The sequence below is a fragment of the Theropithecus gelada genome, chromosome 12 (assembly GCF_003255815.1).
Source record: "Theropithecus gelada isolate Dixy chromosome 12, Tgel_1.0, whole genome shotgun sequence".
NCBI classification, from domain to species: Eukaryota; Metazoa; Chordata; class Mammalia; order Primates; family Cercopithecidae; genus Theropithecus; species Theropithecus gelada.
In genome coordinates this window covers 34,201,315-34,213,962 of record NC_037680.1, presented here as the reverse complement: position 1 = coordinate 34,213,962, position 12,648 = coordinate 34,201,315, and the positions used below count along the sequence as shown (strand labels likewise).

Genomic DNA, 12,648 nt, shown 5'->3' with positions numbered 1-12,648 from the left:
TTATTGTGCTCACAGTTTAGTGAGTCAGGGATTTGGAACATGCACAGCAAGGACAGCTTGTCTCTGTTCCACAATGTCTGGGGCCTCAGCTGGGAATTCTTGAAGGTTGGGGGCTGGAATCATCCACAGGCTCATTCACTCGCATGTCTGGCGGTTGATGCTGGCTGTTGGCTGGGAGCTCAGCTGGGGCTGTCAGCTGAAACACCTACATGTGGTCTCTCTGCATGGGCTATTTTGAGCTTCCTCAGAGCATGGCGGCTGGGTTCCAAGAGCAAGTGTCTCAAAAGACAGGAAGTGGAAGCTTCCAGTTTCTTAAGATCTGGTTCTGGAAGCTGTTACAGTGTCACTTCCACCATATTCTGTTGGTCAAGCTGTCACAGAGCCCCATTAAAGAGGAGGAGATACAGATCCCACCTCTTGATGGGAAGAGAGCCAAAGAATTTGAGGGCCATTTTAAAAAAATCAAATGGGGTGGTGGTGGGGGGGGTATTTTAAAATGGCCACATCCTACTATTCACCAGTCTTCTCTGTCTTTCTGAGTCTCTGTCAGCTGCTCCCTGTCTCCACTCCTCACCCCCTCCCCAGTTCAAACTCCATCTCTTTCTCCATGCAGTCTTTGTCATGTCTCATCCTCTGGCTAAAATCAGTTTTTCTCTCTTCTGTGTTCCCATAGCATTCCTGTTTGTAATTCTTCTGTGGTAATTTTTCAGTGTTTTTCTTTCTTGGTAGATTATAAACTCTTTGAAGGTAAGAACCATGTCTTGCTTACCTTTGCATATCTCATAGCAGGTAAGTTTTTTGAATGGAACTTTCAATATCAAACTGAGTCTCACATCTGATACCCAGATGGGTTGGGACTTAACAGTGGTTAAACAGAAAATATAATGAGAAAATTGAAAACATTCCTTAAAGACATCATTTCTGATGTTGTATTTTAAGACTTTTGAAATGAACTCTCTGTTGTGAGTAAAACTTCTAATTTTTTTCTCCTTTGGCCATAAAATTAAAAGAGATTAACTTTTTTTTTGATATTATCAACATCTTCCTGCTCAGGTCAATCTCTGATAGGCATGCCCTAGTGTTTTTTTGGTGAACTTTAGATCTCAGTCCATTACTGGATCAGAGGGAGTCACACCCAAGACTAGAAATGAAAGGAAATTGAAGTTCTGAATAAAGCTTATGAATTGCAAGGGTAAGAATTGTTTCATGAAATTTTTGTTTCAGTTTTATATGCATGTGTATAATAAGTTCAAATATAAAATAAGTATTAAAAATCTTTGAAAGATACTCTCTTATGCAGCCTCATTCTAAACTGTTGATGTCCTGGTTCTTTTCTTTGGCTTTTTCTTTTTTAGCTTATTTCTTCTGGTGTCCTTTCTGAGGGCTTATGTATGTACATATTGATTCTGGGGACCATACACACATGTTCCATTAATCTTTACCTATCTAGCCTCTTTTTATAGTAAACCTCAGTTTCCCAGAATAACATATGTTGCTTTTTCTCTTCTCCTTTGGAGACTTTACACCTACTCTCCTGCCCTCAAGAGGCCAGGAGGTGAAATTAGCTTATTCTTTTCTTTTTTCTTTTATGTTTTTATTGAAGTATAGAATCCATACAGTGAAGTGTACAAATCTACAGTATACAACTCAATAAATTTTTGCATCTGTATTTATCCCTATAAGTATCACTGCAGATGAAGATGTAGAAACAGTTTCATCAATCCAGAAGGGGTCAGTTTATTCTTAAATTATTTCTGGAACAAGGTGGTGGTGTGGTGGTGTGAGTAAATTAGTAGATTCTCTCTGATTTCTTCATATGGCATATGTAGGTTATAATGTTTAGTTTTGAAGATCGCAAAGGTCTGAAGCAACTGAGTTAGAAAGTGTTAAAACAGGGAGATGGGATGTTGAATGTGAGCTTTGGCAGAATTAAATGGGACGAACTTGAGTGAAACAAGGGGAAAAGCAAAGAGGAGTCATATCACGAAGAATTCAGGAGAAGCAAGGTTTATTTGAATTTCAGAAGGGAAAACATAAAACTTAGTTTGCCATTGCTGCTGTAACAAATCATGACAAATTTAGTATCTTGAAACAGCACAAATTTACTTTCTTCCAGTTTCGGAGGCTCTCGGGAGAATCCACTTCCTTTGGCTTGTGGCTCTTCCTCCATCTTCAAAGCACCTTCTTTCCTCTCTGTTTCCATCGTCACACTGCCTTCTCCTCTCTGAAGTTAAATCTCCATGTCTGTTTCTTAAAAGGACACTTGTGATTATATTTAGGGCCTACCCGGATAATCCAGGATAATCGCCTCATCTCAAAACTCTTAATTTAATCACATCTGCAAAGTCCCTTTGTCACATAAGGTAACATTCACAGGTTCTGGGGATTAGGGCATGGATACTTGGTTTTGTTTTTCAAGGATCTTTCTTCATAAAGGGAAGGTCTGCTATATATTTCCTGCTAGTTCATTCTCCTTTTTAATGCTAGATTAATTTTTCTAAAACAGCACCTTGTACATTTTACTTCTTTGCTCAAACATCTTTGATGACTTCCCATTGGCTGATACAATTATTAGGGCCTAGATTGACATTCACGTGGCTATTTAACCCCAAGTCACATTTCAGGTTTTTCTCCTCCTCTTTCATCATGGATGCAGCAGCATGCATTTTCTCATTGTTGCCCCCATGATCGGCTTGTCTTTGCTTGCTCTGACTCTTCCTCCTGCCTGTGGGGCCCTTACCCTCCCTTCAAGGCCTTCTCAGCAGCATTCCCCTAACCATCTGTATTAGCTTCCTAGGGCTGCCGTAAGAAATTACCACAAACAACAGCAATGTATCTCACAAAGCTGTGGAGGCCCAAGGTCTGAAATCAGGGTGCCGGTAGAGCCATGCTCTAACTGATGGCTTTAGAGGAGACTCTTTCCTAGCTCCTTTCAGCTTCTGGTATCTCCAGGTGTTTCCTGGCTTGTGGCAGCATGACTCCAATGTGTGCCTCCATCTTCACATGACCTTCTCTCTGTGCTTCTGCATGCGTCTGTCATAAAGATGCTTGTCATTGAATTTAAGTACCACCTACAGAATCCAGGATGATCTCATCTCAAGATTCTTAAGTTTTTTACATTTGTAAAGACCCTTTTCCCAAATAAGGTCACACTCACAGGTTCCAAGGTTAGAACGCAGACAAATTGTTTGGCAGGATACTGTTCAACCCACTACACTACCTCAGTCAGCAGTCATAACTTATTTCTGTGACCTCTTGACATGACTGGCATGCCTACACAACTTATTGGGAACCCATCATCTCTATCTTACTATTTTTGGATAATTCTCACCTCTTTCACTAAACCGTAAGTCCTTGTCTTAGTCCATTTGTGCTGCTATAACTAAATCCCTTAGTCTGGGTAATTTATAAACAATAGACACTTATTGCTTACAGTTCTGAAGGCTCCAAGATCAACGTATGGGCAGGATTTGGTGTCTGGTGAGGGCTCACTCTGCTTCAAAGATGGCACTTTCTTGCTGTGTTCTCATATGGTGGAAGGGGGGCCCAGGGAGCTCTATTTTTTATAAAAGCACGAATCTCCCTAAAGACTTAATCACCCACCAAAGGCTCCCTGCCTCTTAATAGTATCTCATTGGGTATTAGGTTCCAATGTATGAATTCTTGCGGGGGCACCAACCTTCAGACCATGGCAGCCCTTGAGGTCAAAAGGGTTTCTTTTGCTCTGAAACCCTCAGTTCCTAGCAGGGTGCTTAGCTCTGTAGTGCTTCAGAAGCAGCATCTATCAGATGATCAACTGTTTTTTTTTTCTTTTTTTAATAAAATGAAAGGTGTCAAGTAAAAATCCTGGTGTGATTATCAGAATTTTATTTTGAAATAACACAGGTGATTTTTCTCATCACAAGTTTCTTTTTTGTTTGTTTGTTAATTTCTGGTACTTTACTTTTGGTGTAGAGTAACCACTTTTGATTGTCTGGAACCTTAAGTGAGTAGGGAGCAGAGCTGATGTTGGAGTAGCCAAGCTGAGAAAGGCCTCTGCAGGGAAGTGCAAACCCAGTGGGGACAGGGTGGGTTTGGAGATCGGCCAGATACAGCTTGAAAGGCTTGGGGGCTGAGCTGTCACTGTTACTTGGGAATTTGTCTTACCTGGGTGGGCTCTTGGAAGTCTTGATCCTCACTGGAATCCTTTCCAGTGGGTTCTACAAACCTGGAAGACACTCTTGTGAGCACTTGAACTTGATCTCCCACAGCACAATTGGAGGGCTATGCCGAGGGCGGCCCCCAGCCTTGCTTTCCATAAGGAGATGATGGTTTCACAATGTCTTCTGCATGACAGGGCCTCCTTTGCCTGCCCTGTAAGCACAGCTGCTCTTTGAAGCTTACCAGTGAGCATGGGTCTTAGGCTGTTTTCCCAATTATTCTCTTTTCTTTATTTGGCTTAATTTCAAGATTATCTGCGAATAGCTCCTTTTTTCTTTTTTGTCTTTGGATGCTGGCAGTCTAACCCCATTAAAGTTTAAGTAGTGCTCTCATGTTTTTTGTATTAAGCATTTGAAGGTGACTGATTTTCAGCCTTTGGTATGTTCAGGCTAATATTCAATGGTTATCTTCATTTGGAGTTTTACTCTATCCATGAATCCTAATATAACTGCTCAGGTCTGTGCAACATAACCATTACTTACAGTGCCAGTATTCTATTGCGGGGTTGGCCTAGAACGTACATGTTAATCCTTTCCCATGATATCATGGGAGAAAAGAAAGGCTGGAAAAGAATGCAGAGACTGTGACATAATGTGTAAGAATGGCCTATGGTGTCAGGCAAGTGTGGGTTTGAATCTCATTCTGTCACATCCCAGCTTTGTGACATTAGGGAAGTTACTTTTCTTCTCTGAGCTTCAGTTTTATCATCTGCGTAATGGAGATAATTGCTGTTATGTCATTATGTGTGTTGGGAGGATTGAGTGTGGTAATATGGATGCAAATCTCTGTCACAGTAGTGTCTGGTACCTTAGAAGTGTTCAAAAAACTGTGGCTGTTATTATTACTCATTTTTTAGGGAAAACCAAGGCACTAGTGATAATTATGGAATGTTTCCAAGTCACCCACAGTAAAAGTCTTTAACTTGTGGGATTTAGAAAACAGACCATTAGTGTGTTGAGTAATGCAGTATTGAATATGTCAGTTACTACGATCTGGCTCTATGGTATTTATTTGGTTAGTTTGCAGAAAGATAGACAAATGACATGAATAAAACACACTTATTGACTTTCTTACTGATCTGAAGCATTTATCATGCTGGCTGTGTAAAGCTATACTTCCTCTAAGTTCAAGGCCTCTACCTCCAAACTCAATGGGAGGATAGAATTTAGAGTATAGTTTAATTATTGGTGTTAAATTTGTATTCTTAAGAATAATTTTGTGACTGTTAAAGTCTGAGAGGTTTATTCTGTATCACATGGCTTTTATAATAGAGATGTGATTAAATACATTCTTTGTGCTAGGAAACCTGGAATCTGTACACTGCCTTGCTGGTTTTCAGATCAAAGAAAAAAATCATAGTAGGTGAACCTTAGAACAGTCAGTCACCTGCCTAGAGTTAATATTTTGGATTAAAATTACATTTCTTAAATTCCTCTGTGTAGCAGATTATTTCTGAAATTTTCTGGGGATGGGGGAAGCAGGAACATAAAATGCTAGAAATTGAGTAAATTGCGTCATCTTTGAACCTTAAATATTGATGTTGTAACTGGATGTTGAAGACTTTGCCAGAGTTCATTGATTCATAAGTTGAAGAGTTCCTCATGTAGGGTCATGTGTTCATACACGGAGGAAATCTTCTAAGATTTGGAGTCTTACAGCGGGAGATACAGGGCTAGATGCATGAAAGAACTTCCATGTGGAGTCTTCTGCCTGAATGTAAACTCTGAGGGCAGGAACTTGATTGCATTTGCTGTCATACCTCCAGTGCCTAAATCAGTACCTGGCTCATTGTAGGTGCTCAGTACCTCCTGGCCAAGGGCATGAATGAATATGGGAAGGAAAGGCAGTGAACTTGCTGTGGTTCAGAACACTTTCTGTACTCTGTACTTTATGCAGTTTATTTCTGGCTTGGCCTTTGTTAAGGGTCAGGAAGTTGGTTGGAAGAGAGATCCATCCACATGTTGGAACATCAGCTGTGTGCCAGCACTGTGCCAGTCCTGGAGATGAGATGGTATAAAAACCTTTTCCAAGGTCTTCTTCAGTATTGGACTGTTGGGGCTTCTACTTTTCCTTTTGACAGTGATTGTAATAAGGGATGTTTCCCTAGAATGACTCCCACTAAAGTAGCAGAGTGATCCCTGAGTTCAGGGGATTGGATTATTTTTATTTATTTGTTTATTTATTTATTTATTTATTTTGAGATGGAGTGCAGTGGTGCGATCTGAGCTCACTGCAAGCTCCACCTCCCAGGTTCACACCATTCTTCTGCCTCAGCCTCCCGAGTAGCTGGGACTACAGGCGCCCGCCACAGCGCCTGGCTAATTTTTTAAAAATATTTTTCGTAGAGACTGGGTTTCACCATGTTAGCCAGGATGGTCTCGATCTCCTGACCTCGTGATCCACCTGCCTCGGCCTCCCAAAGTGCTGGAATTACAGGTGTGAGCCACCGTGCCTGGCCAATTTTCTTTTTTATAAAGAAATGGGGTCTTGCCATGTTGTCCAGGCTGGAATGCAGTGGCTATTCACAGGCAAGATCATGGTATACTATAGCCTCCAACCTTGAACTCCTGGGCTCAAGCGATCCTCTTGTCTTAGCCTGCCTAATAGCTGGCTCTACAAGTGTGTGCCACTGCTCCCAGCTCTGGGTGGATCTTTAACCGTGAGTTTAAGTCAGTCCTGACAATTTTGGTTCATTTTATTGTCCCTGAGAAGCAGCTAGGTAAATGCGGTCGTTAAAATACATGTCTAAGCAGTCTTAGTGGCCTTCTTGGGCTTCCTTTTGCTCCTCCCAAGTTAGAAGTCAGGGCAAGTCCTTCCCCCTGCTTCATCCTATCCCCTTATAACTTCACATAAAATAATGACTATAAAGATTTGAAATCCCTATGATTGTGTTGAAGGAGAAGGGTTGAGAGTGAGTGGGTCTTATTTTCCTCCCTACCTTCCTTGTCAATTTTGAGCCTGTGTATTCTATAGTTTTTCTTTTTTTTCTTCTCAGTATCAAACTGAAATCTTATTTATATCTTTTTCAACTTTAATATCCCCACTTTTTGATCTTTGGAGATTAGAAGCCAAGTATGGACAAGAGGAGAGTGGCCAGGGCATTGAGTAAGCATGTATGTACATTTCGTAATTTTTGCCATACCTGGTGGGTTGTGCTGAATTTCTTGGGCAAAAGGCCTGAAGTTCTGTTACCACCAGGGGAACAGGAATTGTGGTTGCCATCAGGATCACAGCCAGGAGTCTATTTATAGTCTGCAGTGAGTGGCTGTGAGCCCACCATGGTTCTGAATATGCCTCCTGCCTTAAAGTTCCCAGTGTTCTTGAAGCGGACCCTGCCCTGGCTGGCCAGACAGTAGTTAATGATAAAGTGGACGGCTGCAGGATGTGGCGCGTGATGGCCTTGGCGGCTCACAGCCTGCAGGTGCTTGTGCTTTGGCTGACCTGAACCCAGCCAGAGAGCAGGTGCTCCCTGCCCCCATGCTGGCTTCCTGGCCTTTCTCTGAGCTGGCTTCACTGACATGGAGCTGATGGACCACTCGCTAACCAGAGTCCACTTTCTTTATTCCACATATGCCATGTCAGGTTAAGATTTATAACAGGTCATGAATTTAGCTTCCTCCTCTCTCTGAGTTCAGGTCGAATATCTAGATTTGCCTTGCAAAAAGGGCCAAGATCAGCTGACACTTTGCACCTTTTAGCTCACATTAAGGTATACGGACTGGAAGGAAAAGGTGAAAAAATAAGTTCTCACAAGAAATAATCAAGAATGGAAAACTTTTTTCTTGCGTTCATAGCAATGTATGATATGCGTATTTATGTTGATTCTTGGATGCTCTAATGGTGGAGTGATAGTTTATGCGTTCAGTTCCTTTTGCAGGTGATGGAAAACTCCAACCCAGACGAGCCTTAGTAAGATGAACATGGAATGGCTGCCATTTTATGGAGTCCAGGGTAAAACAGGTTTTAGATCTGGGTTGACTCAGGGCTCAAGCAGTACCCCTAGAGCCCTGTGATTTCCCCTGCAGTTCCTCCTTTGTCAGTTCCATTCTCAGCAGGTTCTCCTTTCATGGTAGCAAAATGGCTCTGGCATATCCTACATTCAAGTATAATGAGAAAATCACACCTTCTTTTCTAGTAGTTCCTGTAAAATCCCAAGAATCACTCTGGGTGGGTTCAGGTCATGTCACACCCTGCAATCCAGTGCAGTGTGATGATTTCCAACCACACCTCAGCACACAGAATACGAGGGGGTGTATCCCAGACCCAGTTCAGGAGTTGTTGCTGGGAAAGAGAGGGAGGAACTGAGGAAGCATAGAGTTTCTACAGAATGATTCCATGAAGCACATATTGGGGACTTTTGTTCTCATAAAAGAGCACTGTTCTTGGGACCTCATACAGTGTTGCTTGGTTCTCAAAAAGTACTAAGTTCTTGTGTGGTTTCTGGGTAAGTCTGGCATCCCCTAGAAGCAGGGAGCCAGTGATTTTGCTGATGCCCTTGGGATGTTCACTGCAGGGTACCAGATTACAGTAGGTTGTAATGGATGCCATGCCCAGGTAGTTGTGTGGTATGACATTAGATCAATTAGCTTTCCCTGTACACCATTACATTAAAGAGTGTCGCTGGACAGCTATTCTCAACATATGTTTTGTTTGTCTCTGAAAACACGTGTTCCATTTCTCTCTGACCATTCAGATTCATTTTGATGACTGTCTTGTCAGCTTGGGGCTGGGGAGAGGGGAGGACAGGCTTCGTTCTGGCAGTGCTTCAGGCTTGGAGCAGCATCCTGCAGCCAGCACCATAAGCTGTATAATTTGTCCATGGAGGCCTATGCATTATAGAAATGAAAATTCCTTCTCTGACAGCATTCATTGCTTAGCACGCAGCAATTTGGCTGTCAGAAACAGCTGGCCCTGCAGGGTGGGACAATAGAAAGGCGAGACCCGAGAGAGGCCAGTGCTTACTCAAGTCTCCCACTGTGAGAGGATCAGGTTACTGAGACTGTCATTAACAACAGACTGCAAGGGGCTCTGGGCACAGCTTCCAGTGAGCAGGAGCCTGTGGCTCAGACAGTTAGTGATTTTCCCCTGTTTTGCTGAATGGAACAAAAATAAATAAATTAAAAATAAACCATTAACCTTTGCTGACACTCAGTTGTTCAGTTCTGATTGTGTCTTCTACTGGGTGATGAGCATTTCTGGGGAAGTAAATCCCTTCTAACCTAAGTATAGTTATTGGTGCATTGCAGAAAACTCAGAAGGGAGTGGGGCTGAGGGGCAGGATGGATTGCTTGACACCTGCATGTTAGAGGGCTATAATTTTTGGTTCTACTTACCTAGAAACAATGCTGAAAGGACCAGTATTGGAGACCTTATGAGGCAGGTTTAAACATGAAGTAGAAATGGGGTTATGCGTTCTCCCCAGATGTACATACTTGGAAGAGCCATGCAGCAAGCGGAGGAGAGGAACAGAGGAGCTGTGTGGCTTGACCCTCCTCGGAATCTGCAGTGTGGCTGGCTCTGTGTGCTTCCTGTATTGATTCCATGACTCACAGAGCATGAGCTAAGCAGAAAGCATACTTAAACTACAGAGGAGACAGCTGTCTGTTACAGGAGGACATATTTTCTGGGTTTAATGGCGCCACATTTTTCCTAATAGTTTGTACACTAGAAATGTACTTACTAGTAATGTCTGCTAAAGGGTCTTTATTATTTTTTCCTTTTTGAAAAAAAAAAGACATTCTTTAAAAAATCACCTTCTAAACATTATTCTTGACTTATTTCACAACAGGACTTCCCATGTGGGAAAACAGTACCAACATTTTGTTTTTCTTTTTGTACAATAAGCAGCTTGTCACTGTGGGTTGTTTTTTTTTTCCCCACCTCTTGATAGCAAGGGTCTATCGGAAGTTTAAAGCAATGCAGCGGGAAGTACCTTGCCTTTTTGAAGCGAATAGCGTTTCAGAGATATTGGGCGGCTCAAGGTTAGTTCGCCTGTTGGAATTCGTTTGTTGTTCAGTGTGGCTGGAACTGTACTTTCTCCTGCTCTCCCTCTAAATCTGTTTCGCTTTTACATGATAGAGGCTGAAGTTCCCAGATGTTGTTTGGATTAAAGAGTGTGTGTGGGGAGGGGGGAAAAAAAAAGCTTTCTTGATGATAATAACAGAGTCAGACTGGCTGGTTCTGTACTGACAGGAAAATGGAGAGATAAAAACTCCATTAATGGTGTGTGCATTGCCTAAGTAGCCAATAAAACAATGCTGTCCTCACTGGAAGCCGGTCCCAGACTGGCAACGCTTCGTGCCAACTGTAGGAGACAACAGCTGCAAAGAGGGGCAGAGAATTCGAGTCAAGAGTCCACGTTCAATGACTGGCTTGGGGGGCAGTTCTTTTGTTCTCTTCCTCCTCCTCCTCCTCCTTCTCCTCCTACTTTTGCCCATTTTCCTTGATGAGCCCCTCTTAATGCTCACTGTTCCAGAAATTGAACCACATCTGATTAAAACTTAATGGTTACTCACAGAATGAAGTTGGCTGGTAGTTTCCAAGCCTGTTTGTCTGGTTTCCTTTGAGTTTGTGACAATAGAAATTGTTATTTTGTATAAAATGTATCTAAGGGTTACAGTCCTTAAAGTTTGACAGAACAGTCACTTATCACAGATGTACTGCTCTATTTTCCCTCAAATATCTTTAAATTTCCATTCTCGAAAATAAATTAAAAAATTAAAAAAAAATTTTTTTTAAGGCATCTCATTTTAGAAGATAATGGAAAATGGCAAAGGCTTGCTTTAGTCAGCTTTCGTTCTATGTGTACTTCCTGAACCCTTTCTCTGAGTGAAGCTCTCTTCTGTGATGCTGGGCCAGGTAAGGCTATGTGCAGAGGAGACCCGACTTTGGGAACTTACTGTCTCTTGGTTAGGTAAATCCTTTGATCTCCAAAGGGAAAGAAAGACATGCTGTTTGCATGGTTTAGAAAAGCATCCCTGTAAATTCAAAAGAGAGATGAGCTGATTACCTAGCCCTGCCTCTGTTACACGTGAGTGTAAATTTTAAATTACTTTGACTTTTATTCATAATATACATGGGGAAGGGAAAATATATTTGAGTGTTTATCTTTGTGCCACATCCTGTGCTACGAACTTTATATATATTAGGAAGTTGGTATCTGTAGCCTCATTTTACAGGCGAAAGAAACGTAAATCTTAAGGAGCTCATTTACTCAAGGCTGCAAAGTCTGTTCTTCCTGTTCATAGGTGCAGATGTAATGAAGGACATGATATGAACCAATTCATCTGGTATTTATTGCACATAATTACAGTAGGCATCCAGAAGAGGAGATGGAGTGTTCTTTATCTAGTCCCTTCAGAATGCTGGTGTCATGGGGGAGGGCACACACTACTTTTAAATTCTGGAAGCCTTATAAATCCTGGAAGGCTTCATAAAGGAGGAGAGACATTCATTTATCTTGCAGCACACCCCCTTGAGTGTGCTTATTGTGTCAGGCACCCTGGTAGGGACTGGGGACTCAGTGCTAAAGACGACAAAGTCCTTCTGTTGTCAGAAGGTGGTGGTGATTTCCTGGTGGGCAAAGCCGTGGGAGGGGAGAACAAGGGTGGGTATCCAAGTACGCTGGAGGAGATGAATCTTGAGAAAAGTACCTGGCGAAGAGCTCAGCTGGGAATGACGCTTGTCCAGGTTTCCTTCCTGAAATGGAGGACTGTGCGCAGATATAAGGTGGTGGATAAAATGTATAGGAAGAAGCAATAAGGAATGCTTTTAGCTACAACCTGTGTTTCCTTTTTGGAAACCCCATGTGAATTGTGAGCTGCCTCAAGGTTCCTGACTGCGGACCTCTCACTCTCAGGCCACACCAAGTGGCCAGTGGCCACAGTATCTCAAGCCTGGTTTCTTCTCTCATCACTAAAGATGGCAAAGTAAGGTCATGGGCAAACCTTGTTCTTACAGATAAAGCCTTTATGTTAGGCATTTCCAAAAAAGTATTTGCCTCTTCTGACACAGTTTTAATTTACACAGCAAAGTAGGGAGACTGCTCTGAGGAAATACGACTCCCCATGATGAATATTAGATATTGAATGGCCTTTAACATGTCATGCATGTATTACTGTGCCAGCTTGTCTTTTTCTAAATGTCAGGTCATCACTGTTAATTTTATATGTTTAAAAGATTTGGGTGAATTCCAGGTGTAACACTTTGGTTTTCATTTTTACATTTCATAGTAGTTGAAAGGCTCCATGGTATTCTTGATAGATGCTTGTCTGCATCCATACTGATGAAGAACAGTAGAGTATATTAAATTAAAGGTTGTTGGCTGGTTGGTTGGCGGTGACTTGCTTTCTGTTTTCTGTTCACTAGATGATGCTTGGAGGATGTAATCTTCATACTGGTTATCAATCTGAAGGTTTCCCTTTGTTCTGTCAATAAACCTTACTGGTT

General features: G+C 42.0%; 1 protein-coding gene across 7 annotated transcripts in view; it reads left to right on the top strand.

The window, feature by feature from the left end:
- ACVR1 (activin A receptor type 1) overlaps positions 1-12,648 on the top strand; it is a 140,979-nt gene that overhangs the window by 27,363 nt on the left and 100,968 nt on the right. The window contains exon 1 of one of the 7 annotated variants that reach the window (XM_025405322.1): positions 10,144-10,181. The exons of the other annotated variants lie outside the window; for them this stretch is intronic. The gene's annotated coding sequence lies outside the window, so the exon portion shown is untranslated. Of the gene's footprint in view, positions 1-10,143; positions 10,182-12,648 lie in introns of those variants that run through there. 7 annotated transcript variants of the gene reach the window in all.